Raw genomic sequence first — 27910 nt, 5'->3', positions numbered from 1 at the left:
CAACATGATGACTATAGCTAATACTGTTGTATGATATAGATGGGAACATTTTAAGATAGTTAATCTAGACATTATTATCATTTAAAGTTTACTTTTCTATAATTTAGACTCTGTTGACTTTCTTTTGTTATTGATGTTAGGTAAATGAAAAAGTTCCCATTTCTTGCTGAAGTTAAATTTCTAATTGTTCTAAAACAGGATATCAAATGTTAATACCTATGTTAGCTCTGGATATTCTCCAATACAGGAGTTAGGGATATGTATAAAAAGCTGAGAATGTATTACTATTAAAAATAAATACTAATTGTCAGAAAGCTGTAGTAATAAGTAAAATGCTACTAAAAGAAAAGAAAGTAAGTTGTTCTTAATGGTTCGTGAGTGTGAGCAAATCAGAAAACAGTTTGTCCTATTGTTATTGTTGTTGGCATCATTTTTGTTGTTTGGGCATTCAGACTGTCCATACAATAAGGTGGGGCCCTGGGAGAAGATAAATGAAATGAACCTCAACAAAATGACCACTCAAAGGCCCTCCATCAAATGACTGGGAAAAAAATGTGAGTTCCATCTGTTTGGCTAATTTCTCCTCAACTCACTTCACCTTCTCGAAGACTCCATCTCTGATCTTCTCCAGGTCTAGACGAAGCTACCTCCTCTGTGCTTCCAAGCACTTAGTGCCTTTGTTGCACAGATGTTGATGGCCTGGTGGTGGTGGTAATCACCAGAATACCACCTCCAGTTTGAGCTGCAAAATCCTTCAGGGCAGGACAGTAATGGATGTCTAGTTCTAGCTGCAGGTTTTGAAAGAGTGTCTAGCAAATGAAAGTGCTCACTCATTTCTGGAATGAGGCATGGTTTTTATTTCTATAAGTGGATTGACAATCCCAAAAAAGTAACTCTTTCTTGGCACAACTAAAAATAATATGTTGACTTTCTTTGCTTCTAGCACTCAGGAGAAAATTCGGTGAGTGATGTGATGCTTTGTTGTTTCTTTATTCCTAACTTTATTTTTCTGTGGTAATATATTTACACACTCACCTCTTATCTCTGTTTTACAGAAAAAGTTTTAGGGAAAAAATCGTCTATATTTTTTCATTTTCTCAACTATTCATTTATGCCTCAGTTATTCCTATTTGGGATCTGTCCCTATTTCTATTAAATAAAGAAGTACTGAATGTTCATGTTGTGATAGCTTCTTTTTTAAACATTGGAGAAATGGAAATAACACTTTATATAATAATGGTTGTATATAATGGTAATATAATAATAGTTATTAAAATAACTATTTAATGTATATAGAAATGTTCATGTATATGTGTATATATATATATAATACATGTATCTTTATATCAATATATAACTTTTTAAAATTTTTTTAAGAAAGATTTTTTTTATTTATTTGACAGAGAGATAGAGAGAGAGCACAAGTAGGCAGAGTGGTAGGCAGAGGGAGAGGGAGAGGGAGAGACAGGCACTCCACTGAGCAGGATGCCCAATGCAGATCTCCATCCCAAGACCCTGAGATCATGACCCGAGCCCAAGGCAGACACTTAACTGACTGAGCCACCCAGTGCTCCAATATGTAACTTTCAATTATTTATGTTTTATAATATCTCTGCACTGAAAAGAGAAAACATAATTAAATGAACATGCTACATAGTAATCAAATGAACAATGCATGTTCGCAAGGTTTTGTGTTTACATTTCTATTATTATATCTATCATTGTTCTGGTATCAAACTGACAATATTCCAGTTCTCTAGATAAATTGGACTACTGATAACAAAAAATCATTGTTTTTGCTTTTTAATCTGTTTATTCACATTATTTTCATATTTTAGGCCCAAGAGACTCTATAAAGGGTGGTTCAACAATGATTCCTTTTTTGCAGACAATTGTAGAAAAGGTAGTCTTGAACAACTACCCAAATAGTAACAATTGTAAATAGCGAGAAAACATCTTTTTCTTCTTCTTTTTTTTTTTTTTGGCGGGGGGGGGAATGGAAAGCAGTAGAAATTCTTTATGAAAATGAAAGGAATTTAAATGGATCCTAAGAAGTTGACAGAATTTGAACAGTCAGAAAAGAGCGATCATTTGAGACAGGAAAAGTAATCGTTAGCAGAGGCAACAGGCCAACTTCCATGTGAAACGGAGGATATTGCAAACTTCAAAGTAATAATTCGACCAGGGGAACCCAAAGCTTTCTTTTCTAATAAATCTATGCTAAAGTTGTTTTAGGACTAACTTTGTAGGGAAAAATCTATATGACTATTGTAGGATGTTAGAAAACATCGGCAAATGTTTATCCAAATAATGATTCTCTATTTTTAAACAAAAATTTTCACTGTCATCATTTGATTGAGGGAACAAAATATTTGAGTGAGGTATTTTATATCTGCTTGTTCTGTCAACGTCAGTATACTCTACTTTTGTTGATTTATATTATTTAAATGTGTTTATTTTGTGTATCAGAAGTCTAAAGACTGACACTTAATTACTAGCAGGTTAACTAAAAATCCAATAAACAAAAATCTAAAAAAGAAGAGATTTATGACTTCACAGTTCTATAAACAAATGGCTGCATTCCTGACAAGGGAAGGAAGAATGGCATATAGCATCAAATATTGACCTTCAATACTTAAAAACAATCTATCTCTACACATTTCTTTCTATCAAAAAATTATAAAACTTTCTGATTTGTATTATATATTTTCCACCAGTTCTTACATTATTCCTTTTTAGGAAGAGACTTATCTTTATTAAAACACTGACTCAACTTTGTACAGTATATCCCACCTCATGGTAAGAATAAAAAATCTCCTGTTTCCTAAACTAGTTTCTTAGTTTATTTATTGGGAAGAATACAGATAGGAAAGCATTAAGTAGATAAAATTATTAGTTTTCTGCCGTCTACTTTATGTTGTTTCTTTGTAACAGCCTTAAACCACTTTAAAAAAAAAAAAAAAGATTGTGAAATCCTTTTTTTTTTCTTTTAAATCCCTGAAATTATTTTATCTCTTTCTTCAGGTGAATCTTAGATGAGAACCATCAAAGACACTGACTTAGATGAGAACCATCAAAGACACTGACTCTGCTGCAAACCTTAGCTTGTTCCTCCTGAGACTATAGTAGAGAATTAGGTTTTTTTTTTTTTTTTTTTTTTTAAAATATGGAACGCTTCACGAATTTGCGTGTCATCCTTGCGCAGGGGCCATGCTAATCTTCTCTGTATCGTTCCAATTTTAGTATATGTGCTGCCGAAGCGAGCACGAGAATTAGGTTTTATATGTAGCCTAAATATGTCCTTCTAAATAATAACATGTGGACTTAAAATTTTGCTCTACTTCAAAAAGCCAAAGTGTGTACCATTCTCTGTGTGTATGTGCATAGTTATCATATATATCAACAAACAGCAAAGATTACATTGGAAAAGGAACAGACATGTTGATATGAAAAAACAATGCAAAATCCTAGAGTAAATAAAAATTCAAACCCAAAAAATATAAAAAGAAGATAATATGTATACCTCTATAGGAAATACCTACTCTATTTTAGATGTTTTCTAAATTAGCTTTTCTTGCATTCTATCTTCTCTATGCATGCATTTGTGCACACATGTGAAAATAAGAAGAAAGTTGGAGAAAGAGGACTCAGGGTGAGGTCACAGTCCTGTCTTTGAAGGGCTGAGTGACCTTCCTATGGACTAAGTGTTTTTAATATTCTACTTTAAAAAAAATGTAATGTGTAGAGCTGTATCCATCTACACAGCACAATTTTTTTTAACTAACATAGAAAAGTGATAGTTTCCTGAAACAGAAAATATGTACCAAACATTACAGCTATAATTTCTCACTTCATTTAATATTAGTGGCCTATTTTTCCCCTTAGAATCCACTGTAGTGGTAGATGTGAGAGGTGTTGAGTGGCAGGAAAATCAACAAGGGATGAACAGATCAGTCCTTTATTGCTCTTGTTAGTTCAAAGTAGCCTCACATTTGTGAGTGACAGAAGTGCGCAATAATACTGGCTTAAGAGATATTTTATTTTTCCTTCCAAAATAAAAAAAAGAAAAAGAAAAAGAACAACTACAGAAGTGAGCAAGCCAGGTCTAGAATGGGAGTTTACCTTGTTGTTTTGTCACCCCTAAAATGAGGTTTCTTCCTTGACATCTGAGCTAGATGCTCTGATCCAGTCATCATTATTTTCCAGTTATCAGAAAATAGAAAGAGTCTTCTGTTTAAAGACACTTCTGATAAGTTACAGATTTCCCAGTTTCCCTGGCAGGTGTGTGTGTCCTGTGTTCTGGCTACTAAGTTGTAAATAGAAATGGCAAGTTTAACTTCTGTGAAGGACCATTTGAGGACGATCCAGAAGCTGCAGATTACATTTTGTATTCTGCCTCTGGAACCCGTTCTTTAACTGAAGCAAAAGGGAATATTCTAAGTAGGAAAGGAGCACAATCAAATTGTGTTTCAGAAATATCACTAATGGAGTAAGGTGGAGAACTCAGAAGAAAGGATGTTGATGGTGGAGAGGGGCAAAACTAGCATCAAGGAAAGTAGTTCCTAGTCAATGCAATAGAATATCCTAAAAATGGAGAGAAAAGAGCAGATATAAGAAGTGACAAAAAGAAAAAGAAAGGAAAAAAAAGTGTCTAGTAATTGGGAGTGAGGAAAAATAGAAAAGTGTCTAGGATAATTCTCATCATCACAGGTGAACAATACTGCCATGACACAAATACAACATAAGAAAAGAGGAACAGCCATGTAGAAAAGTATCCTAATAGAAGTTCCAGATAGGTATAGTGAATGTGATACCTCTAAGATATCCAGCTAATGAAACACTGTAGCACAGTGCAGGGAGTGTAGGACCTGGGCATAGATCAGCTTGGATGATTAGCTTTCTGGAACAGGCTTATGATAGGTGAACACACACAGATGTTTCATCCCTTTGGAGTAAGCAAACAAGCCTGGTGACTGTCATCCACTTCTACTGCCCCAGATCCCATCTTACATACTTCAGGCTGAGCTGTGAACAGCACAGCACACTGTAATCACAGGAACATGCAGATGTGGAAAAGTGCTTCCCTGCCTAGGGCATCACTACTCAAAATGCGGTCCTTTAACCAGCACGATGTCACCTGAGAGATTGTTAGAACTGCAGGGTCTGAATTCTACCACAGACTTACTGAATCTGAATCTGCCTTTTATTATACCCACCAGATGATTCATAAGTACATTTAGGTTTGAAAAGCACTATTTTAAGAACATCATCTAAAGGATGGGCAGAAGGAGAAGTACTGGCAAAAAAAAAAAAAAAAAAAAAAAGGCAGGTAAGAGAAAAGGAGAATTAACAGTGAGCACGTCACAGAACCTAATGGAAGAGTTTTAGAAAGAAAAGAATGATCAATAACATCAAATGTCATAAAGACAAAAAGAAATATGGAAGATTACTGGTAGCCTTTTCAAGTGAATTTTGAGTACTAATATATGTGTACAAATATGATCGCATAACATTGATTGATGACCTAAAGAAAAAGATAAATACAGATTATTTTTTTCTAAGAGGCTACTGGAAGGAGAAGTCAGAGTGGACACAGTTGAGATACCCACATGTTGATTTGTTCCTTTTTGTTTTTTAAATGGCAGGAACTTTCAGCTTGTTTTGGTCTGGAAGGAAAGAGTTAGGAATTGCTTTAGAAAGAGACAGGAGGAGTACAAAACAGAAGGGGCAGTCACTGAGAAAATGAAAAGGAAGTGCTATAGTTGAGGATAGCTTTTGAACCAGAGGAATACCAGGTCTCTCTCTGTGACTAGATAGAAGGTTAAAATAGATGCAGCATACAGCAAGCTGTCGATATGGGAATTGTGATTTCATAATTCAGCAGCTTAATGCTCAATTATCTCTTTGAAGTAAGAGGCAAGGTCATCCACTGAGATAAAGATAAACAATGAAGTGAACAAGTTTAGGCTGACTCTCCAGTTACCAAAGAGAATAGAGCCGAGTCTCCATCCCTTCTGGTACCCTGGCAGGGCTGTGTTCCCATTGTGTCAGAGCATTCCACCCAGCCCTTCACAGCAGATGCCCTAGGGGGAGGAAGTCTAGAGACATGGTCATTATTCAGACTGCATGGATTGATGTGGCAAAGCCAGAGGTAGAACCTACCTCACCTAATTCAAATTAACTGCTTATTTCTCCAAGTGAGCTCTGCAGTTGAGGCTATTCTAAAGTAGAAAAAGAAATGATCACATCACTCCTGAAATGCAACTCATTCAGACAGAGTCATAGGAAGACTTATTTGTTGATATTTTCATCAAAAAATACAAGAATGAAACCCACTTTCAAAACTGTAGTCTTTGTTCTCATAGTTCTACACATGAACACCAAGTCTGGCAACGTTGGCTTACATTTTGCGCTCACAACTCTGAACTGTTTCTTTTATATCTCCAACGTGGCTAGCTATTTTCCTATAAAGCGTTGTCTCTCGGGATTGTCTTACGCTTGATTAAAGAAAACATATGCTCTTACTGCCACAGGAAATAAGTTCTATAATCTAGAGGGTTTTAAAATCCTTTTGTTTCCTTGGAAACCATAAACACATTTCCCAAAATAGTTTAAGCATATACAAAGAAGGGAGGAAGTGGAGGGGGAGGGGGAGACAGAGGTGAGGCAGGAAGAGCAGACAAGAGAGTCAGAGAGCGACTAACCTCAGCTGTACATTAACTTTAAGTTTCATGTTAACACCAGTGATTTTATCTTCCTCATCTCTTCTTTCAATTTTTAAAAAGAATATAGTCCAATAAAAACCTCAGTGAAAGCAACAACAAACCTTGATGGAAGTCAAATTTTCTGAGGGAAACTGAATAGCACCATACTCATTGCTATGTTTACCTTGCCTTACCACTTCCAATTATAAATTCTTTTTTGCCTTGCTGTTTGAGTCCCTCCTTCGTTCTGTGCCATTTCTTTCTCCTTATGGGGATGTAGTTGTCAGGCAAATAAGAGGCTCCCTGTACTGCAGGAAGAAAAATGTCCAATCTGCCTTCAATATGTTTAAGTCAGAACACCATCCACTCAAAGGTGACATTAACATAAATGTTTGCAGTCACACAAATGGGAATACCTACCAAAACCTGAATAACTCCATGCTCTGCTGATTCAGTATTATTCAGGAAAAGAAATTTCGTATGATTCCACATTAATAGTCTCTGTATATCTCTGAGAGTCAGAGACTCCAGAGATTGTTGCTTTAAAATATCATGCTTTTATGTCCTGAATGTTATTGATTTGCGGATTTACAAAAATGTGTCTCACTAGGAGGCACGGATGCAAGCACAATTAGTTGAAAATAGAAAGAAGAGAGCTCAAAATAAAGCAGTACTACTTCTGCTATATTGTTTCCTTCATAAATAATCTGTAACTCAGTTAAAATCTCAGATAAGAGGATGATTTCTGTATCACTCATCCCTGGGTGGTAGGATTAAGATGCTTTCTCTTTTTCCATTTTTTTCTCTTTTTTTTTTCAGAGAGAGTGAACATGTGTGCATATGTGTGCATGCAACTGGGGTGGGGATGGGACAGAGGAGCAGAGGGAGAAGGCAGGATGATCTTAAGCATGCTTCATGCCCAGCGTGGAGCCCTATGCCAGGCTTCACCTTATTATCCTGAGACTGTGGCCTGAGCAGAAATCAAGAGTCGGATTTAACCAACTCAGCCACCCAGGTGTTCCTAAGATACCTTTTTCTTATTTTGATATTTTCTTATGATTTTTTTTGTATAGTGAACATATATTAAATTAAATTAAATTTATAGGTTTTTTTTTAAACAAGATTTCTGTATATTTTAAAAGTCAAAGAAGTATTTTGACAAATAAGATTCAGAAGAGAAGCAATTCTTTTTATTTTATTTTTTATTTTAGAGAGACAGTTTAAGTAGGGGAAGGAGCAGAGGGTGAGGGAGAGGGAAGGGGAAAGAATCATAAGCTGACTCTGTGCTGAGCAGGGAGCCCAACAGCAGGCTTGAACTTGGGAGGCTCAATCTCATGACTCATGACTCTGAGATCATGACCTAAGCTGAAACCATGAGTCAAATACTCAACTGACTAAGCCACATAGGCACCCTATAGAAGAAGAGCAATTCTTAAGACTTTCTCCATCAAAAAAAAAAGACTTCCTCCATCAATTTGATATAATCACTTTCAAATTATGACTGGAAAAATGGCTCTGATCTTGACACACCTGGGTGGCTCAGTCGTTAAGCCTCTGACTTTGGCTCAGGTCGTGATCCCAGGGTCCTGGGATCGAGCCCCGCATCAGGCTCCCTGTTAAGCAGGAAGCGTGCTTCTCCCTCTTCCACTGCCCCTGCTTGTGTTCCCTCTCTCACTGTGTCTCTCTCTGTCAAATACATAAATTTTTTTTAAAGGAAACTGGTGATCTTTTGATAAGTTAAACTGGTTTCTTATATTTGGAATATAAGAAACAAATTTATCAGGTTGAATTCTGTCAAACTGAACTCTAGAAGAACTCTAGAAATTATAGTGAAGTAGTATATTAGTGCTAAGAGATGAGTTCCAATGATATGAGTTATAAGACACAGGCAGACACTAGCTAGTGGAGAGGGACCTTGACAGGTGAGCATCACTTATCAATAGAAACCAGTGACTGATAGAACCAAATGATCTGTAAGAATTTGGTGGAGGAAGGATCATTTCCAGGTCAGGTAAGCAAAGAAAAGCAATGTAGAGAACACACCATTTAAGCAAAAGGATTGATAAAATTCCATAAGGCAGGCAAACATGTGATTAGGAACATTTTGGATTTTGAATGATTACTATTATGACTTCTAGAGTCCCCTGACCATTTTCTGACTAAAAGAAATGTAAAGGATATTCTAAGATTTTACCTTTCTAATTTTGATTTTGTTGAAATCTCAGTGTTTTTATTAAGTTTATTATCCAAGAAGACACTATACTCCAGAGACAGAGGAAAATAACTCTATCATTTTTAAACTGAAAAAAAAAAATAGAGGTAGTGAACTTTGTGCATACTAGGTATGAGGGTGGGGGTGTTGGTGTGTGAACACAACGAGAATAAGAGAATTTCAAAAGACACTCCATAGAAATTGTGGTCTAGAGGGAAGTTAAGGGAGAAAGTCTTTTTGAATAAGTCAGAAAAAAAAATTAAGCAATATCCCTCTCAGAAGGAAGAAAAGGACAACAATATTTATGAGAAACATTTTATTGTTGGTGATTTCTTTTGAGAAACTAAACTATTTCTCTGATTTGTGAAAGAAAAGGTGATATTGGGGGCACCTGGGTGGCTCAGTTAGTTAAACAAACTACTTTTGGTTTTGGCTCAGGTTGTAATCTCAGGATCGTGAGACTAAATCTCACATTGGTTTCCCTGCTCAGTGAGGGCTCTGCTTGAGTTTCTTTCTCCCTCTTCCCCTCCCCCATCGTCCCTCCATCTCTCTCTCTCTCTCTCTCAGATAAACATAAAAAAAAAGAAAAAAAGAAAAGGTAATATTGACAACATGTTTCCTGCTGTATGTTACTATAGAGATTAAGAATGTAACTAGCACCAGACTTCAAGCTCTATTACAAAGCTATCATCATCAAGACAGTATGGTACTAAAACAAAACAGACACATAGATCAGTGGAACAGAATAGAAAGCCCAGAAATAGACCCTCAACTCTATGGTCAACTGACCTTCAACAAAGCAGGAAAGAATGTCCAATGGAAAAAAGACAGTGTCTTCAACAAATGGTATTGGGAAAATTGGACAACCACATGCAGAAAAATGAAACTGGACCATTTCCTTATACCACAAATGAAAGTAGACTTCAAATGGAAAAAAGACCTCAATGTGAGAAAGGAATCCATCAAAATTCTTGAGGAGAACACAGGCAGCAACCTCTTTGACCTCAGCAGCAACAACTTCTTCCTAGAAAAGCCACCAGGGACAAGGGAAGCAAGGGAAAAAATGAATTATTGGCACTTCATCAAGATCAAAAGCTTCTACACAGCAAAGGAAATATTTACCAAAACCAAAAGACAACTGACAGAACGGGAGAAGATATTTACAAACGACTATCAAATAAAGGGCTAGTATCCAAAATCTATAAAGAACTTAGCAAACTCAGCACCAAAGAACAAATAATCCAATCAAGAAATGGGCAAAGGACATGAACAGACATTTCTGCAAAGAAGACATCCAGATGGCTAAAAGACACATGAAAAAGTGCTCCATATCACTTGGCATCAGGGAAATACAAATCAAAACCACAATGAGATACTACCTCACAATAGTCAGAATGGCTAAAATTAACAAGTCAGGAAATGACAGATGCTGGTGAGGATGTGGAGAAGGGGGAACCCTCCTACACTGTTGGTGGGAATGCAAGCTGGTGCGATCACTCTGGAAAACAGCATGGAGGTTCCTCAAAAAGTTGAAAATAGAGCTACCTATGACCCAGCAATTGGACTGCTGGGTATTTACCCTAAAGACATGAATGTAGTGATCCGAAGGGGCACGTGCACCCAAATGTTAATAGCAGCAATGTCCACAATAGCCAAACTATGGAAAGAACCTCGATGTCCATCAGCAGATGAATGGATAAAGAAGAATGGTGCTATGCAGCCATCAAAAGAAATGAAATCTTGCCATTTGAGATGACATGGATGGAACTAGAGGGTATTATGCTTAGTGAAATAAGTCAATCAGAGAAAGACAATTATTATTTAAACTCCCTGATATGAGGAAGTTGAGAGGCAACGTGGAGGGTTTGGGGATAGGAAAGGAATAAATGAAACAAGATGGGATCGGGAGGGAGACAAACCATAAGAGACTCTTTTTATTGTTGTTGTTGTTGTTAAAGGTTTTATTTATTTATTTGACAGAGAGAGATCACAAGTAGGCAGGGAGGCAGGCAGAGAGAGAGGGAAGCAGGCTTCCTGCTGAGCAGAGAGCCCAATATGGGACTCGATCCCAGGACCCTGAGATCATGACCTGAGCCGAAGGCAGAGGCTTAACCCACTGAGCCACCCAGGTGCCCCCCATAAGAGACTCACAAAACAAACTGAGGGCTGCTGGTGGAAGGGAGGTAGGGCAAGAGTGGTTGGGTTATGGACATTGGGGAAGATATGTGCTATGGTGAGTGCTGTGAAGTATGTAAACCTGGCAATTCACAGACCTGTACCCCTAGGGCTAATAATACCTTATATGTTAATAAGAAAAAAAAAAAAAAAAAAAAAAATGTAACTAGCATTTTTTGAAGAGCTTTCATATGCAAGTGCTGTAATAATTGAGGTATGATAACCACAAGTCTATACTCATATTTTGAGTTTAATCACTATAGGCACATAATTAAAATCAATGTCAAAATAAGTAAAATTTAATTTTACTTATTTATAATTACTTAAGTAATACATGATTATGTTTTCTGTATAAATCCAAATATTTCAGATGACCAAACTCCCCCTTGGTCATAACCACTGCCTTGTTCTGGCTTCTCTCCATTCTCTCACTCATTCTACCTTAAAAGAGAGAAGTAGGTCTTCTGTTTGAGGGGTTTGGAAGGAAAAGCTAAGCAAGCATAGCCCAAAGCCTTGGGACCTTGAGTTAGGTGTGGTTATATAGACATCACTCTCAATTCCCATTGGGAAACCAATGTGTCCTCAGATAGTATCAGTTTTAATGATTATAAGATCATGTTATGATCCCAAATCCTTTACCCATTTCAAAAAATTTCTCAAGTTATTCTACATCTGGAGGGGGAAGGAAGGATGCTATTTTGGATCACCTTGAATCCCAAGATTATACTAAAAATGTTATTTTGCACCTACTAATTCTTTCATTTAATAGTAATTCTTTAAATACAAAGAATACCTTATTTTGTTTATGGCTGTAAACAAAATATAAATAAATCTAAAATATATATAAATATATATAAATCTAAACTAAGATTATATTAGAGATTTTAAAAGTACATTTATAGCAATCTAGGTCATTTTCTATTTTTTAAATTATTTTTATTAACATATACTGTATTATTTGCCCCAGGACAACAGATCTTTGAATCATCAGGCATACACCTTTCACCACATTCACCATAGCACATACCCTTCCCAATGTCCATAACCCAACCCCCCTATCCCCACCCCCCACCAATGCCCAGCAAACCTTAGTTTGTTTTAGAAGATTAAAAGTCTCTTATTGTTTGTCTTGCTCCTGATTCCATCTTGTTTCATTTTGTTCTTCCCTATCCCTCAAACCCCGCTCCCTGCCTCTCAAATGCCTCATATCAGAGAGATCATGTGATAATTGTCTTTCTCTGATTGCCTTGTTTCGCTCAGCAACACCTTTGGGTGTTGAGCTTGATACTTTTTTTTATAGATTTTGGATACTAGCCCTTTATCTGATATGTCATTTGCAAATATCTTCTCCCATTCTGTCACTTGTCTTTGGTTTTGTTGACTATTTCCTTTGTTGTGCAGAAGCTTTTGATCTTGATGAAGTGCCAATAGTTCATTTTTGCCCTTGCTTCCCTTGCCTTTGGCAGCTTTTCTAGGAAGAAGTTGCTGAGGCTGAGGTCAAAGAGGTGGCTGCCTATGTTCTCCTCAAGGATTTTGATGGATTCCTGTCTCACATTGAGGTCTTTCTTCCATTTGGAGTCTGTTTTCGTGTGTGGTGTAAGGAAATGGTCCAGTTTCATTCTTCTGCATGTGGTTGTCCAATTTTCTCAACACCATTTGTTGAAGAGACTGTTTTTTATTTGTTTGTTTGTTTTTCATTGGACATTCTTTCATGCTTTGTTGAAGGTCAGTTGACCATAGAGTTGAGGGTTTATTTCTGGGTTCTCTATTCTGTTCCATTGATCTATGTGTCTGTTTTTTTTAGTACCATACTGTCTTGATGATGATAGCTTTGTAATAGAGCTTGAAGTCTGGAACTATGATGCCACTGACTTTGGCTTCCTTTTTCACCATTCCTCTGGTTATTTGGGGTCTTTTCTGGTTCCATATTAATTTTAGAATTATTTGTTCCATTTCTTTGGGAAAAAATTGATGGTATTTTGATAGAGATTGCATTAAATGTGTAGATTGCTTTAAGTAGCATAGATATTTTCACAATGTTTGTTCTTCCAATCCATTTCTTTGTGTTTTTCTCAATTTCTTTCATGAGTATGTTATAATTTTCTGAGTACAGATCCTTTGCCTCTTTGGTTAGGTTTATTCCAAGATATCTTATGGTTTTGGAAGCAATTGTAAATGAGATAAATTCTTTAATTTCCCTTTCTTCTGTCTTGCTGTTGGTGTATGGAAATGCAACTGATTTTATATCCTGACACTTTACTGAATTCCCATATTAGTTCTAGCAATTTTGGAGTGTAGTTTTTTGGGTTTTCCACATAAAGTATCATATCATCTGCAAAGAGTGAGAGTTTGACTTCTTCTTTGCTGATTCAGATGCCTTTAATTTCTTTTTGTTGTCTGATTTCTGAGGCAAGGACTTCTAGTACTATGTTGACTAGCACAGGTGATAGTGGACATCCTTGCCGTGTTCCTGACTTTAGGTGAAAAGCTCTCAGTTTTTCCCCATTGAGAATGATATTTGCTGTGGGTTTTTCATACATGGCTTTGAAGATATTGAAGTAAGTATGCTTTATCTCTACACTTTGAAGAATTTTGATCAGAAAAGATATTGTACTTTGTCGAACACTATTTTGGCATCTATTGAGAGTATCATATGGTTCATGTTCTTTCGTTTATTAATGTATTCTATCACATTGATTGATTTGTGGATGTTGAACCAACCTTGGAATAAGTCCCAAGGAATAAGTCCCACTTGGTCATAGTGAATAGTCCTTTTAATGTACTATTGGATCCTATTGGCTAGTATTCTGGTGAGAATTTTTTCATCAGTGTTCATCAAAGATATTTGTCTGTAATTCTCCCTTTTGATGGGGTCTTTGTCTGGTTTGGGGATCAAGGTAATGTTGGCCTCATAAAATGAGTTTGAAAATTTTCCTTCCATTTCTATTTTTTGGAACAGTTTCAGGAGAATAGGTTTTAATTCTTCTTTAAATGTTTGGTAGAATTCCCCTGGGAAGCCATCTGGCCATGGGCTCTTGTTTGCTGGGAGATTTTTGATGACTGCTTCAATCTCCTTACTGGTTATGGGTTTGTTCAGGTTTTCTGTTTTTTCATCATTCAGTTTTGGTAGTTTGTATGTCTTTAGGAATGTGCCCACTTCTTCCAGATTGTCAAATTTGCCACGTATAGTTGCTCATAATATGTTCTTATAATTGTTTGTATTTCTTTGATGTTGGTTGTAATCTCTCCTCTTTAATTCATGATTTTATTAATTTGGGTCTTTTCTCTTTTCTTTTTGATGAGTCTGGTCAGGGGTTTATCAATCTTATTAACTCTTTCAAAGAACCAGTTCCTAGTTTTGTTGATTTACTCAACTGTTCTTTTGGTTTCTATTTCACTGATTTCTGCTATGATTTTTATGATTTCTCTTCTCCTGCTGGGTTAAGGCTTTCTTTGCTGTTCTTTCTCCAGCTCCTTTACGTGTAGGGTTAGGCTGTGTGCTTGAGACCTTTCTTGTTTCTTGAGAAAGGCTCGTATCACTATATACTTTCCTTTCAGGATGCCTTTGCTGCATCACAAAGATTTTGAACAGTTGTGCTTTCATTTTCATTTGTTTCTATTAGTTTTTATAATTTTTCTTTAATTTTTTGGTTGACTCATTCATTCTTTAGTAGAATGCTCTTTAGCCTCCATGTATTTGAGTTCTTTCAAGCTTTCCTCTTAGATTGAGTTCTAGCTTTAGAGCATTGTGGTCTGAAAATATGCAGGGAATGATCCCGATCGTTTGATACTGGTTGACACCTGATTTGTGACCAAGGATGTGATCTATTCTGGAGAATGTTCCATGTGCACTAGAGAAGAATGTGTATTCTGTTGCTTGGGATGAAATGTTCTGAATATATCTGTGAAGTCCGTCTGGTCCAGTGTGTCGTTTAAGGCCTTTATTTCCTTGTTGATCTTTTGCTTGGATGATCTGTCCATTTCAGTGATGGGGGTGCTAAAGTCCCCTACTATTATTGTATTATTGTTGATGTGTTTCTTTGATTTTGTTCTTAATTGATTTATATAGTTTGCTGCTTCCATGTTAGGGGCATAGATATTTAAAATTGTTAAATCTTCTTGTTGGACAGACCCTTTAAGTATGATATAGTGTCCTTCCTCATTTCTTATAATATTTTCTTTGGCTTAAAATCTAATTTATCTGATATAAGGATTGCCACCCCAGGCTTCTTTTGAAACCACCTTCTCACTTTAAATCTAGAGGTGTCTTTGGGTCTAAAATGAGTTTCTTACAAACAGCATATTGATGGGTCTTATTTATTTATTTTTTAATCCATTCTGATAACCTGTGTCTTTTGATTGGTGCATTTAGACCATTTATATTCAGAGTAATTATTGAAAGATATGAATTTGGAACCATTATATTGCCTGTAAGATGACTGTTACTGTATATTGTTTTTGTTTCTTTCTGGTCTACTACTTTTAGGTTCTCTCTTTGCTTAGAGGACCCCTTTCAATATTTCCTGTAGGGCTGGTTTGGTGTTTGAAAATTCCTTTTTAATTTTTGTTTTTCCTGGAAGCTTTTTATCTCTCCTATTATCAATGATGGCCTAGCTGGATATAATATCCTTGGCTGCATGTTTTTCTTGTTTAGTGCTCTGAAATATCAAAACCAGTTCTTTCTGGCCTGCTGGGTCTCTGTGGATAAGACGACTACCAATCTAAAGTTTCTATTATTGTATGTTATAGCCTTCTTGTCCTGAGCTGCTTTCAGGATTTTTCTCTTTGTCACTAAGACTTGTAAGTTTTTCTATTAGATAATAGACCTATTTTTATTGATTTTGAGAGGGGTTCTCTGTGCCTTCTGGATTTTGATGCTTGTTTCCTTTGGCATGTTAGGGAAACTCCCTATTACAATTTGTTCCAATATATCTTCTGCCCCCCTCTCTCTTCTTCTTCTGGGATCCCAATTATTCTTTTTTTTTTTTTTAAAGATTTTATTTATTTGACAGAGAGAGATCACAAGTAGGCAGAGAGGCAGGCAGAGAGAGAGAGAGGAGGAAGCAGGCTCCCCACTAAGCAGAGAGCCCGATGCGGGACTCGATCCCAGGACCCTGAGATCATGACCTGAGCCGAAGGCAGCGGCTTAACCCACTGAGCCACCCAGGCGCCCCTGGGATCCCAATTATTCTAATATTGTTTCATCTTATGGTATCACTTATCTCTCAAATACTCTTCTTGTGGTCCAGTAGTTGTTTGTCTCTTTTTTGCTCACCTTCTTTATTTTCCATCGCTTGGTGTTCTATGTCACTAATTCTGTCTTCTGCCTCATTTATCCTAGCAGTAAGAGCCTCCATTTTTTATTGTACCTCAATAATAGCTTTTTTGATTTCAACTTGGTTAGACTTTAGTTCTTTTATTTCTCTAAAAAGGGATTCTCTAATATCTTCCCTGCCTTTTTCAAGCCCAGCTAACACCTTCATAATTGTCATTCTGAACTCTAATTCTCACATATTGGCAATGTCCATATTAATCAGGTCCCTAGCTGTCAGTACTGCCTCTTGTTCTTTTTTTTGTTGGGTTTTTCCACCTTGTCATTTTATCCAGATATGGATATGTGAATAAGAGAATAAAATACTAAAAAAAGGTGGCAAAGACCCCAGAAAAATATACACTAACTAAATCAGAAGAGACCCAAACCAGGGGGAAAAAAAAGGGAGAAAATTAAAAAAAAAATAAATAAAGATAGATAGATAGAACAGACTGCTGAACAGAACAGAGCCACCCACTTAATTTTGGGTGTATTCTATTCTCTCAGAAGAGACTGCCTCCCAAAATTTTAAAGAAAGAAACACACACACACACACACACAAATAAGGATAAACACGATGAAGGGATGGAACATGACTACAAAGATTAAAATTAAAAAAAGATTCTAAAAAAGGAATTGATAAGATAAGTTGGTTGGAAAAAGGAAAGAAAAAAAAAGAGGAGAGAATGTGATCAGACTGAAGACTAGAACAAAGCCATGTGCTAAATTTAGGGTATATTTTGATCTATTAGAAGAAATTGTATCCCAAAATTTTAAAGAAAAAAGAAAACATATGTCTACAAAAAAAATAAGGTTAAATATGATGAAGGGATAAAATATGACTATAAAATGAAAATTTTAAAAGATTTTTTTAAAAAAAGGTATTGTTAAGATAAAATAGTTTAAAAACACTTAAAGAGGAAAGAGGAAAATATTAAAAAAATAGAACAATAATAGAAAAATTAGTTTTGCAATACTAAAGGATCATGGGAAAAATGCCATGAATTCTATGCATTGTTTTCCCCTAGCTCTGGAGTTCCACAGTTCTCATTAATCGGAGAACTTAGTCTTTGCCGACTGTTTTGCTGATCTTCGGGGTGAGACCTGTTGCTGTGATTTTTTTTTTAAGATTTTATTTATTTATCAGAAAGAGAGAGGGAGAGAGAGTGAGCACAGGCAGACAGAATGCCAGGCAGAGGCAGAGGGAGAGGCAGGCTCCCTGCTGGGCAAGGAGCCCGATATGGGACTCAATCCCAGGATGCTGGGATCATGACCTGAGCTGAAGGCAGCTGCTTAACCAACTGAGCCACCCAGGTGTCCCTGCTGCTGTGATTCTTTAATGTCTTTGCCCTAGACAGAATTTTACCACCCTTGCCAGGGGCCAGTCTAAATAATCTGCTCTGGTTTGCTCTTGGGAGCTTTGTTCCCTGAAGCTTTCCATACCACTTTGGAGGATGGGAATGAAAATGGCAGCCTCCCAGTCTTTAACCCAGAGAAGCTGAGATCTTGGGGTCCCACTCCTCAGTGCATCCTCAGAGAAAAGCAGCCAATATTTCCCATCTCCCTGGTCTCCAGCTGCACTCTGAGCTCACCCAGCCTGTGACCCGAGCATTTCTATCTCTGGTGTATGGCCCCATTTGGAATCTCCAAACCCAGCAGATTCCTGCCACATGCTCCTGCACCCAGAGGAGAAAGGAGGGGGTCTCCCCAGAGCTGCCTCTTGTGGGGGTCCTGCTTGAAGAGCGGTGGCCCGACTGAGCCTTGGATCATGGCTGAAGGTAACCCTGAACTGAGAGCTCACTTCCTGGTTCCATTTTTGTAGCTGGCTTCCCTGCTCTGATACCTGGCAGCTCTGCCACACTCAGACATTCCCAGGCTTTCTGTGACCCTGTGGGTCCTCAGACTACACTGTCCCCATGAGGGCTCCACCCCTTCTTGGCCTCTGGAGTGACATCCCTCAGAGGAACAGACATCTAAAAGTTCTGATTTTGTGCTCCACTGCTCTACCACTTGCCAGGAGCTGGCCCCTCCCCCACCACAGTCTATTTTCCCATCACTTTGGATTCACTTCCAGCATCCTACCTTCCAGAAAATGGTTGATTTTCTCTTCTGAGAATTGCTACTACTCTTCTCTTCTATCTCCTGTTGAGTTTGTAGGTGTTTGGAATGATTTGATAACTATTTAGCTGAACTCCCGGACCTAATGCTGTTTCAGTCTGCTACTCCTCTGCCAACTTGCTTTAGTCTCTCATTTTCTAATTTTGTTAATATAACCAATTTTACATTACATAATGCTGCATCATAAGGAAGATGTCTTAATAATTTAAATATAGACCATGAGGGTGCCTGAGTGACTCGGTTGGTTGTATAACTGCCTCCAGTTCAGGTCATGATCTCAAAGTCCTGGGATCGAGTCTCACTTTGGGTTCCCTGCTCCATGGGGAGTCTGCTTTTCTCTCTGACCTTCTCCCCTCTCATGCTTTGTCACTGTATCTCTCTCAAATAGATAAATAAAATCTTTAAAAAAAAAATAAAAATAAATATAGACCATGAAATTCCCCTTTAAAATGGCTATATATGCTATTCTTCATTTTATAAATTGCTTATAATTTATAAAGTAACTTTTACCCATAAACTCATCAATTTTTGATATTGCTAAACTTTTAAATTTGGTCAATTATAATGGTATTTAGTCTCTTAAATGAACTCGTAGAGTGCCTGGGAACTCAAACAGTTAAATGTCCATTCTTGATTTAGACTCCGGTCATGATCTCATAGGGTAATGAGATTTTGCCCCAAGCTGGCCTATGCGTTGGGTGTGGAGCCTACTTGAGATTCTCTCTCTCCCTCTCCTTCTGTCCTGCTTCACCCATCTCTCTCCCTCTCTAAATAAATAAATAGACAAATAAATAAATAAATAGACATTGCCTGATTATTTCTCAGTTTGCGCATCCTCTTTTATATTATATGTGCCCTTCTATTTCTTTTTCTAGAAATTACATATTTAAATGCTTTGCTCATTCTTCCATTGGGTTACCTTTTTCTAAATGATTTTTTGGAGTCTCTTCTATAATGAAGATATTAATGCTTGGTTAGGTATCTGCTTTAAGTTGTTATAGTGCTCCTTGTCATGCATAATTTTCTGCATCAGTTTATTTATTTATTTACTGAATTGTAGTTAACATACCGTGTTCTATGTTTCAGGAGTATAATATAATCATTCAACATTTCTCTATATTATTCAGTGTTCATCACTGTAAGTGTACTTTTAATGTCCTTCACCTATTATACCCATCCCCTGTCCTAGGTACCCTCTGGTAACCATCAGTTTGTTCTCTATAGTTAAGAGTCTGACTCTGGTTTTTTTTTTTTTGTTTTGTTTCTTAAATTCAACATACGAGTGAAGTCAAATGATATTTGTCTTTTCTATCTGATATTTTTTTCACATAGCATTATAACTTCTAGGTCCATCCATATTGTAGCAAATGGCAAAATCTCATTCTTTTTTATGGCTGAGTCCATAAAAAAATCCATTGTATATACATATACAATATCTTCTTTATTCATCTATTAATGGACATTGGGATTACTTCCATATTTTGGCTGTTGTAAATAATGCTGCAACAAACACAGGGATGCAAATATCTTCTTGAATTAGTGTTTTTCTTTTTGGGAGCCAGGGACTCATTAGTGGAATTACTGGATCATATGGTAATTCCATTTTTAAAATTTCAAGGAATTTTGGCTATCGCAATTTGTACTTCCACCAACTGTGCACAAATATTCATTCATTAGTATTTATTTATTTATTTTTAAAAGATTTTATTTATTTATTTGACAGAGAAATCATAAGTAGATGGAGAGGCAGACAGAGAGAGAGAGAGGGAAGCAGGCTCCCCGCTGAGCAGAGAGCCCGATGCGGGACTCGATCCCAGGACTCTGAGATCATGACCTGAGCCGAAGGCAGCGGCTTAACCCACTGAGTCACCCAGGCGCCCCACATTCATTAGTATTTAATACTGACACATTACTTCAATGATCTGTCCATTAGTGCCATACTTACTGTTACAATTTCTCTGTACTTCTCTCTCGAACCCATCCAACCAGGTTTTCACCTCTACCAATTCCTTAAAACTGCACTTGTCAAAGTCACTGTTGATATCCACCTAGCAAAATAAAATGGCTGATTCTCAGTCCTCAACTTACTTGATCAATTAGTGACGTTAAATGTTTGATCATTCCTTCTTCCTTGATATAGTTACTCTAACTGGCTTCTGGAGCCACATTCCACCAGTTTTCTTGTGACTCCCCTGGCAGTTCTCCCCACCTGGCTTTGCTGTTTTCTTCTCTCCTCTCTTTCTATCTGTATGTATGTCCTTGGTGATATGCTCTAGTCTCAAGACCTCAAATGTCATCTACTTATCTATAAGGTTTTCCAAACTTATGCCTTAACCAATAAAAAGATTTCCTTCCTCAAACTCTACACCCATAGAACTAACTGCATACCTACTCAGCATCTTGGATGTCAAATAGACATCTCAAATTGCACATGCCCCAAACCCATCTCCCTAAATCTAATCTACTCACAATTCCCCCTTTTTGGTTAATAGTGAATTTATCCTTCTGTTACTTAGGCCAAAAAACATAGACTGATCCTTGATCACTCTCTTTTTCCATCTAATCAGTCAGAAAATCATCTTGTCTCAAGCTTCAAAATGCATCCAAAATATGATCACATCTTATCACTTCCAATGTGACAGCTTGGTCTGAGCCACCACTACCTGGGCTCTAACAATAATCTGACTAGTCTTTTTCAACTATCCCAGCCCCAGTCTAGTACCTATCAAACAGATTAGTCATGGCTCGTGATTTTTTATAAAAGAAAGGCGGACCATGCCATGTTTCTACTCAATGTCTTAAAATTGTTCTCTTCACTCAAGAGTAAAAGCCAAATTTCATATAAAGGCTTTTGTATCCCTACATGATTTGGTGTTCCATCTAAGGCATTGATCTAATTTCTCATTATTATCCTGCCTGCTAACTCTGCTCTAGTTCTTTTTGTTCTGTGAATACATCAATCATGCTCCTGACTTAGAGCCTTTGCCCTTACTGTTCTGTCTTCTTGGAGTAAATACTCTTCCCTTAGATACTGAGGTAGTCAACTCCCTGGCTTTCTTTAATGTCTTGATAAAGTATTACCTTCTTAATGAATAGTTTATTTAAAACCTTAACAGTGTCTCCCCAATATCCTATCATTCTGGATCATCCTTTTCTGTGCTTTAAATTTTTCTTTATTTTTAAAATAGTATGTAACTTACTAATCTGTTACATTTCTTGTTTATTATATTCCCTTCTGCTAGAAAGTAAACTCACTTAGATCAGGGATTTTAGTTTAGTTTTTTTTTTTCTTTTTCCTGCTGAATCCAAAACACTCATAACAATGATTGACATGTTGTGCATTTTCAAGAAACATTTAATAAAGAGAAAAAGGGATGGGATGTCTGGATGGCTCAGTCCATTAAGTATCTGACTTCAGCTTAGGTAATGATCCCAGGGTCCTGGGATCGAATCCTGAATGAGGTCCTTACTCAGCAGGAGCCTACTTCTCCTTCTGCCTCTGCCTGTTAATATATTTCTAATCCTTTACATTATTTTCAAAGTAGAATTTTCATATAAATTTTTAAAATTTTATGGTATAGAGAGCTCTGATATTGTTCACAAGCATTTCTCAATCCCATCTTCTTCACACTTAGTTGTCTTTCTAAAGAGCAACCATTTTTAAATGTTAATGTGTCTTTCCTATTCTGATGATCATTTCCATACATCTGAATAACATCCTATGTCATCACTGTTTTATATTTTGTTATTCCTTAATTTTCTATTTTTTTCTTTTTTCTGTACTTACATAAAATGTTTTTTAAAAACTAATTTTTTTCTCCCCCTCTTAATCCTATGGTTTTGTCTATGTGCTTATTCCAAACCTCCCTACACCCCATACCAAAATGGTCTTCTTTGAATTCCTTCTTCTGAGCAAAGTTCTATTGTTTATTTGTTGAGGCCTTCTGCATAGACCTCATCTGAGAAAATTACTTACTACTTTCTAAGTTGTATCAGGTCCTTCTAGGACTTTGTTTCTTGGTTTGCTCCCTCATTTTGCTGCAGGATGTTCTGAATGATTTTCCCAGGAGAGCATTAAGCTATTAAGCTATTAATAGCAGGTAAGCTATTCAATTCCTTGTATTTTGTGGCTGCTTTATTACTGCCCACTTGACTCACATAACGCTGAATTGAAAATATGAAATAAAAATAATTTTTACCCAGAACCTTGAAGGCTTTTTCTTGATGTTTTGTAACATGTACAAATGTCCATTTAAATCCCAAAAGCCAGTCTGAACTAATTTTCTATTTTCCTTTTTCTTTCAAAACCTTTCAGGATCTTCTCTTAATTCTTAATATTAAGCAGTTTTACAACAATGGCCTAGACATAGTTCTCTATTAGTTCAGTCTCTGTTGAATTTGGTCAGCTCCTTCACTTTGTAAACACTTGTTTTCATCCATTCCTAAGAATTCTCCAATCCCCTTCACATACCTCTATTATTTCCTCTTTTTATCTTCCAGAACTTATAAGAATTTCTAATTTGCTGATATCTCCTTTTCTGTTGTTTAGTTACAGTTTATACTTCCTTTGTCCTTTGGTATTAGTTTAATGGACTTTGCAAAGTCCATTAAAAGGAAAGGGAAGGAAATAATGCTGTTAAACTATTTTAAAAATATTTATATATTTACATTTTAGAACTTTAATTCATTTGAAATTTGTTTATATTTATGTTGTGAAATAAGAGATCAAGTTTATGTCATTTGCCAAAAGATTATTGACTGATTATTGACCACTAGTCTGAAGTAGCTATTCCCTCTATCTGAACACTCTTCCCTCTGCTCCACACTCAGCTTGCATCTCAATTCCTTAGCAAGTCTTAAGTGACCATCCATTCTGCATGGCTTCTCTCATTATTTTCTGCTTCATCATCTTGGCTATTTTCTTCTGAGAATATAGAACAATATCTAATTATCTTTATTACTTACTTTTTTTGTTATTTATTGTGTGTTTCTTCTATCATAACTTAAACTCCTTGGTTATAGAGACTTTGTTGGTATTTTCTTTTACTGCATTCAGAGTTATAGGTAACTGTTTTTTACTGCGTATACACACCTAAATGAATACAAGGATATGTGTGTCTATATAAATAAATATATGTCTATATAAATGTGTATATATACTTACATATATATGCATATATACTTAATACATACATACATTCATATGTTGTATATATGAAATAAAATCTTGGAGAACAAATTTTTTTTTTACTTGTCTTGACAATCTGTTTATTTTATTCATCCATCAAAATTTTGAATTTTTTTGCTTAGTTTATTCTTAGATCTTAAAAACTTGCTTTTATTGTTGTTTGGGGGAATGAAACATAGTTTTGCTGAAAGGCTTATGCATGCAGCTACTGGTCTAATGACATATTTGCATACAGCTACAGATTAAAGTTTATAATTTTAAACTTAATTATTGTAAATGCCTAAATAACAACATTAAATTTCTCAGATTAAAAAAACGATTTTATCAAAAATATTTATATGGGATAAGAACTTGAACTATAAACTTCAGGAAAAGTCTTTGCTATAGTTTTCACATAATCTTTAAAGAAGACATTTTTAGTCCAAGAGGAAATATGAAGTTTCATCCAGACAAAGAGTCTATGTGCTCTGCTTTCCAAAAAGACAGTGATACTCTAAATCAAATAAAAGATAGTTTTACTACTCTCTGGAGCTACACTAAAGTTGAAAAAATTGAACACTGAATTTGTCAGATAGCATCATTGGAAAAGCATATCCTTACTTGAACTACTCTCTTGAAGATCTAACTTCTGTGAAAATAAAATAATAATAATTATTATTATATGATTTATTATAAGTTTGTTGAGTTCCATATCAACATATTTTAATTATCACATAGGATTTTCTTGGTTTAAAAATATATATTACTTATCCCTCTAGTGACATATTTCAAGTACTATTTATTCATTTATTCCAAAATGTTTACTTAATGTCCTATTTGCCAATCAATGTTCCAAGTATCAGGAATGCAGCAGTAAACACCAAAATTCCTGCTCTTATGAAGTTATCTCTTAGAAAAATATCAAATAAATAGAAAAATATCAAAATAAAGTAAAATAAATAATATTTCAGAAAATAATAAGTTTTATGGAGAAAAGTAAAACAGAAAGAAAAGAGAGAAAATGCAACACAGAGAAAATGTGACCCATCTTTAGCTAAGTAATTCAATTAGACCTTTTGAGAAAGTGTCATTTGGGTGAGGGCATGGAGATGGTGAGGGAACAATTAATGCAGCTATTCAGAGAATATTGTTCTAGGCAGAAAGAATAGCCAGCATTAAAGCCTGTAGGAGCCAGCATGCTTATTAAAGTTTTTCAAAGAAATCATCCAGTAAAATATCATTGCAAATTTTTGTTTCTCAATACAGAGAACATTTCATAGTAGATAAGTCTCTCCTAGATATTTCAAAACATCCTTTAATCCAACAGCTCCAAAATTGAGCACATTATTATAACTGTCAAACCTAGTTCTCCTTTCACTTTGTCCTGTATCAGGAAATGGTATGTTCTTACATATAGTTGCTCAAGTCAGAAAGCTGAATCAATATATGACTTACCTATTACTGCATACCACATTATCTTAAAATTTAGTAACTTAAAATGACAATAAATATTTATTAACCTCTAAGTTTCTGTGGGTCAGAAATTTAGGAATAACTTAAGTTGGATCTTTCATTGGGTTACTGTCAAGATGTAAGCCAAGGCTGCAGTGGTATGAAGGCTTGACTGGGGTAGAGAATCTGATTTCAAGGTGGCTCAGTCAAATGATTGACAATTTGGTGAATTCTCTTGATGGAAGCCCTCAATTTCTTCCATGTAGCTATTTGAGTGGCTGGGAGAAGTGAGTGATCCAAAAGAGAGCTAGATAGGAATTGCAATGTCTTTTATGATCTAAATACAGAATTCATGCACCATCATCAAGTCACTTTCAACAGGAGAAAAACTGGGCTCTACTCTTCGAAGTGAGGAATGTAAAAAAAAAGTTGAATTAGTATTTTTAAAATCATCATAGTTATGCTTGAGATGTTCCCCTTATTTACATTCAGTTCCAAGTCATCACTAAATTTTGTGGATTTTGTGGATATCTCTTAGATTCTTCTACTCTTCTCCAACTCCATGGCTATTTAATTACTGAAATTATCCTCAGCTCTCACCTTGACCACTGGAATTGTTTCCAAATGGGGCTTTGGACAAAAGTCCATGTATTATCTATAAAGCAGTGCATGATCTGGTACCTACAGGTCCCCAGCCTCATTTGATATTAATATTAACTCTCTAGCTCTATTCCGGACACACTAATATTCTTTTAGTCTCTGTAACATTCCATGACACCACAAGTTCAGAAGTATTTTCTCTTGTATCTATCCATTCAGTCTTTTCCTGTGAGAAATTCTGGACTACTATTTTATCAGTCCCTCCTCTTAGAAATTTTCACTAAATTTTATATAAATTGATAGATTTCTTTTGAATTACTTAGAATTTGGCTGGAATGTCAAAACCGAAACCAAACTACTGAACAGGAAATGATATAAACCCAAATTTGCTTCAAATATTTATTCAGTAGTTACATTCTGAAAGACTTAATGTTCTGAATGAAAAGTTATTATTTAAGCAGCAAACTAGTGTGTCAGTTAAGTCACTTACAACTATACATTGACAATGTTGACTTGGAACCTCTTTAGCTAAAGTGGTTTCAACCATAAGTTGAATCCATGAACTGGGATGGATCAATCAGTTTTTTTCTTCTATGCTGCTCAGTCTTTCCTGAAGCTTGCCTGAAGTTTTCTATACTTGAGTATCATGGAATACAATTACAACCATCCGGAGCCCTTTTATATAAATTATGTTTAGTGAATTGGTGAATTTCTCTTTATTTCACTTAAAAATATCCCTGACCAAAGGAGTCGCAGTATCAAATGTAAACATTAGCATAAGGATTTGGCATTTCTCAAAAAAATTTATACACACACACACACACATATATGTATATGTGTGTGTGTGTGTATATATATATCTTATCATTTCTTTTAGTAAACTTATCTATGAAAAATGTGTGCCACTTTAAGTATCCATTTTAATACTGGTAAAAGAATATCTGTCTTGCTAATGCAAAACAACTAGTTAATGACAAAACTGGAAAAAAATATAAGCCTCCTTGTTTTCCATCTGGAAATTCAACCATTGTACCATGATGACTTCCATTTAATTATCTTGTGCACTGAACACATAACAGAAATCATTAAGTCTATTCTAAGTAATTTCCAATGTATCTGAAACACTTAATTAGTTTTCTTTAAAATAAATAAGTCATTAAGAAGCTACAAATCAGTGAGTTAATTAGCTGTGTTATGCCCTTTTAGTTCTTTCAGTTGAAATAAGCTAAAGCCAAAACTATGAAGAAATACGGCACTACTCATGAGGATAGACAGTTTATATAGAAGTTATAACAGAAGTTTTCATAGAAGTTATAACAATTATTATAAATTTTGAGCACAATATTCTACCAGTATTGAGTAAAATGAGTGATTTTATGATAAAAAATGAGTATTGTAGATAAAAAAGATTGTATAAAGATTAAAGAAATTTCAAATGACTGCACTATCTAATCCTGTTTCTATTTTTACTATTAAATGAGGTCTTCCTTCTTCATCCTATCCCTTTCCTATAACCCTGTATTAACCCTTCATATACAAACACAAACAATAAATTATTATCACTAACAACTAGCAAGCATTGAACATAGACACCATAGACCCTAAAAAGTACTAATTTATGTAAGCACTGAAAGTGGACACCATTGTAATATCCCCATGCCATTTAAATTAACAACTTTCCAGTTCTACTATCAAATGACAGTTTTAATGATTTGATGATTTAAGCTCCTCTTGCAGATTTCTGTATCTTGATTTGTTCCTATTTCTGAATACTTGTTCTAAGATTGTCCTTGGTTATTTACTAACATCACTTCTAAACTATATAGAAGGATAGAAGGAGAGAAAGTTGGATCTTATTTTGTGTTAAACATATACTCTAAGCATGATTACTGCTAGAGTTGGAGGGTCATAGTCTGATGTTTGAAATCTCCATCATTATATTTAGTTAATTTGTTTCAAAAATATTTATTCAGTTGTTACTCTGGATGCTCTGGATTTCTTCTGGGTCTATTAAAACAATTGGAACAATCATGTTTGTTTACATAGTAGATCTTACAAAGTAGAAGATAGACATTGATTGATTAATTCTACTAAAATGACACTTGCAATTGTGAGAAGTGCTATTAATGAGGAGCACAAATGTGGGAAATATTTAACAGGATTTTATAAAA

At 35.6% G+C, this 27910-nt stretch overlaps 1 protein-coding gene and 1 non-coding gene across 2 annotated transcripts in view; one reads left to right on the top strand and one right to left on the bottom strand.

The window, feature by feature from the left end:
* GLRA3 (glycine receptor alpha 3) overlaps nucleotides 1–27910 on the top strand; it is a 194628-nt gene that overhangs the window by 10053 nt on the left and 156665 nt on the right. The window lies entirely within an intron of this gene.
* On the bottom strand, nucleotides 3161–3267 carry LOC123392898. Its single transcript, XR_006607594.1, has one exon. It is a non-coding gene; the product is annotated as a U6 spliceosomal RNA (small nuclear RNA).

The sequence above is a fragment of the Mustela putorius genome, unplaced genomic scaffold (genome assembly GCF_011764305.1).
Source record: "Mustela putorius furo isolate JIRA1106 unplaced genomic scaffold, ASM1176430v1.1 tig00000682_pilon_pilon_pilon, whole genome shotgun sequence".
NCBI lineage: Eukaryota > Metazoa > Chordata > Mammalia > Carnivora > Mustelidae > Mustela > Mustela putorius.
The sequence above is the reverse complement of the archived record's forward strand: the minus strand, read 5'-3'. Positions and strand labels throughout refer to the sequence as shown.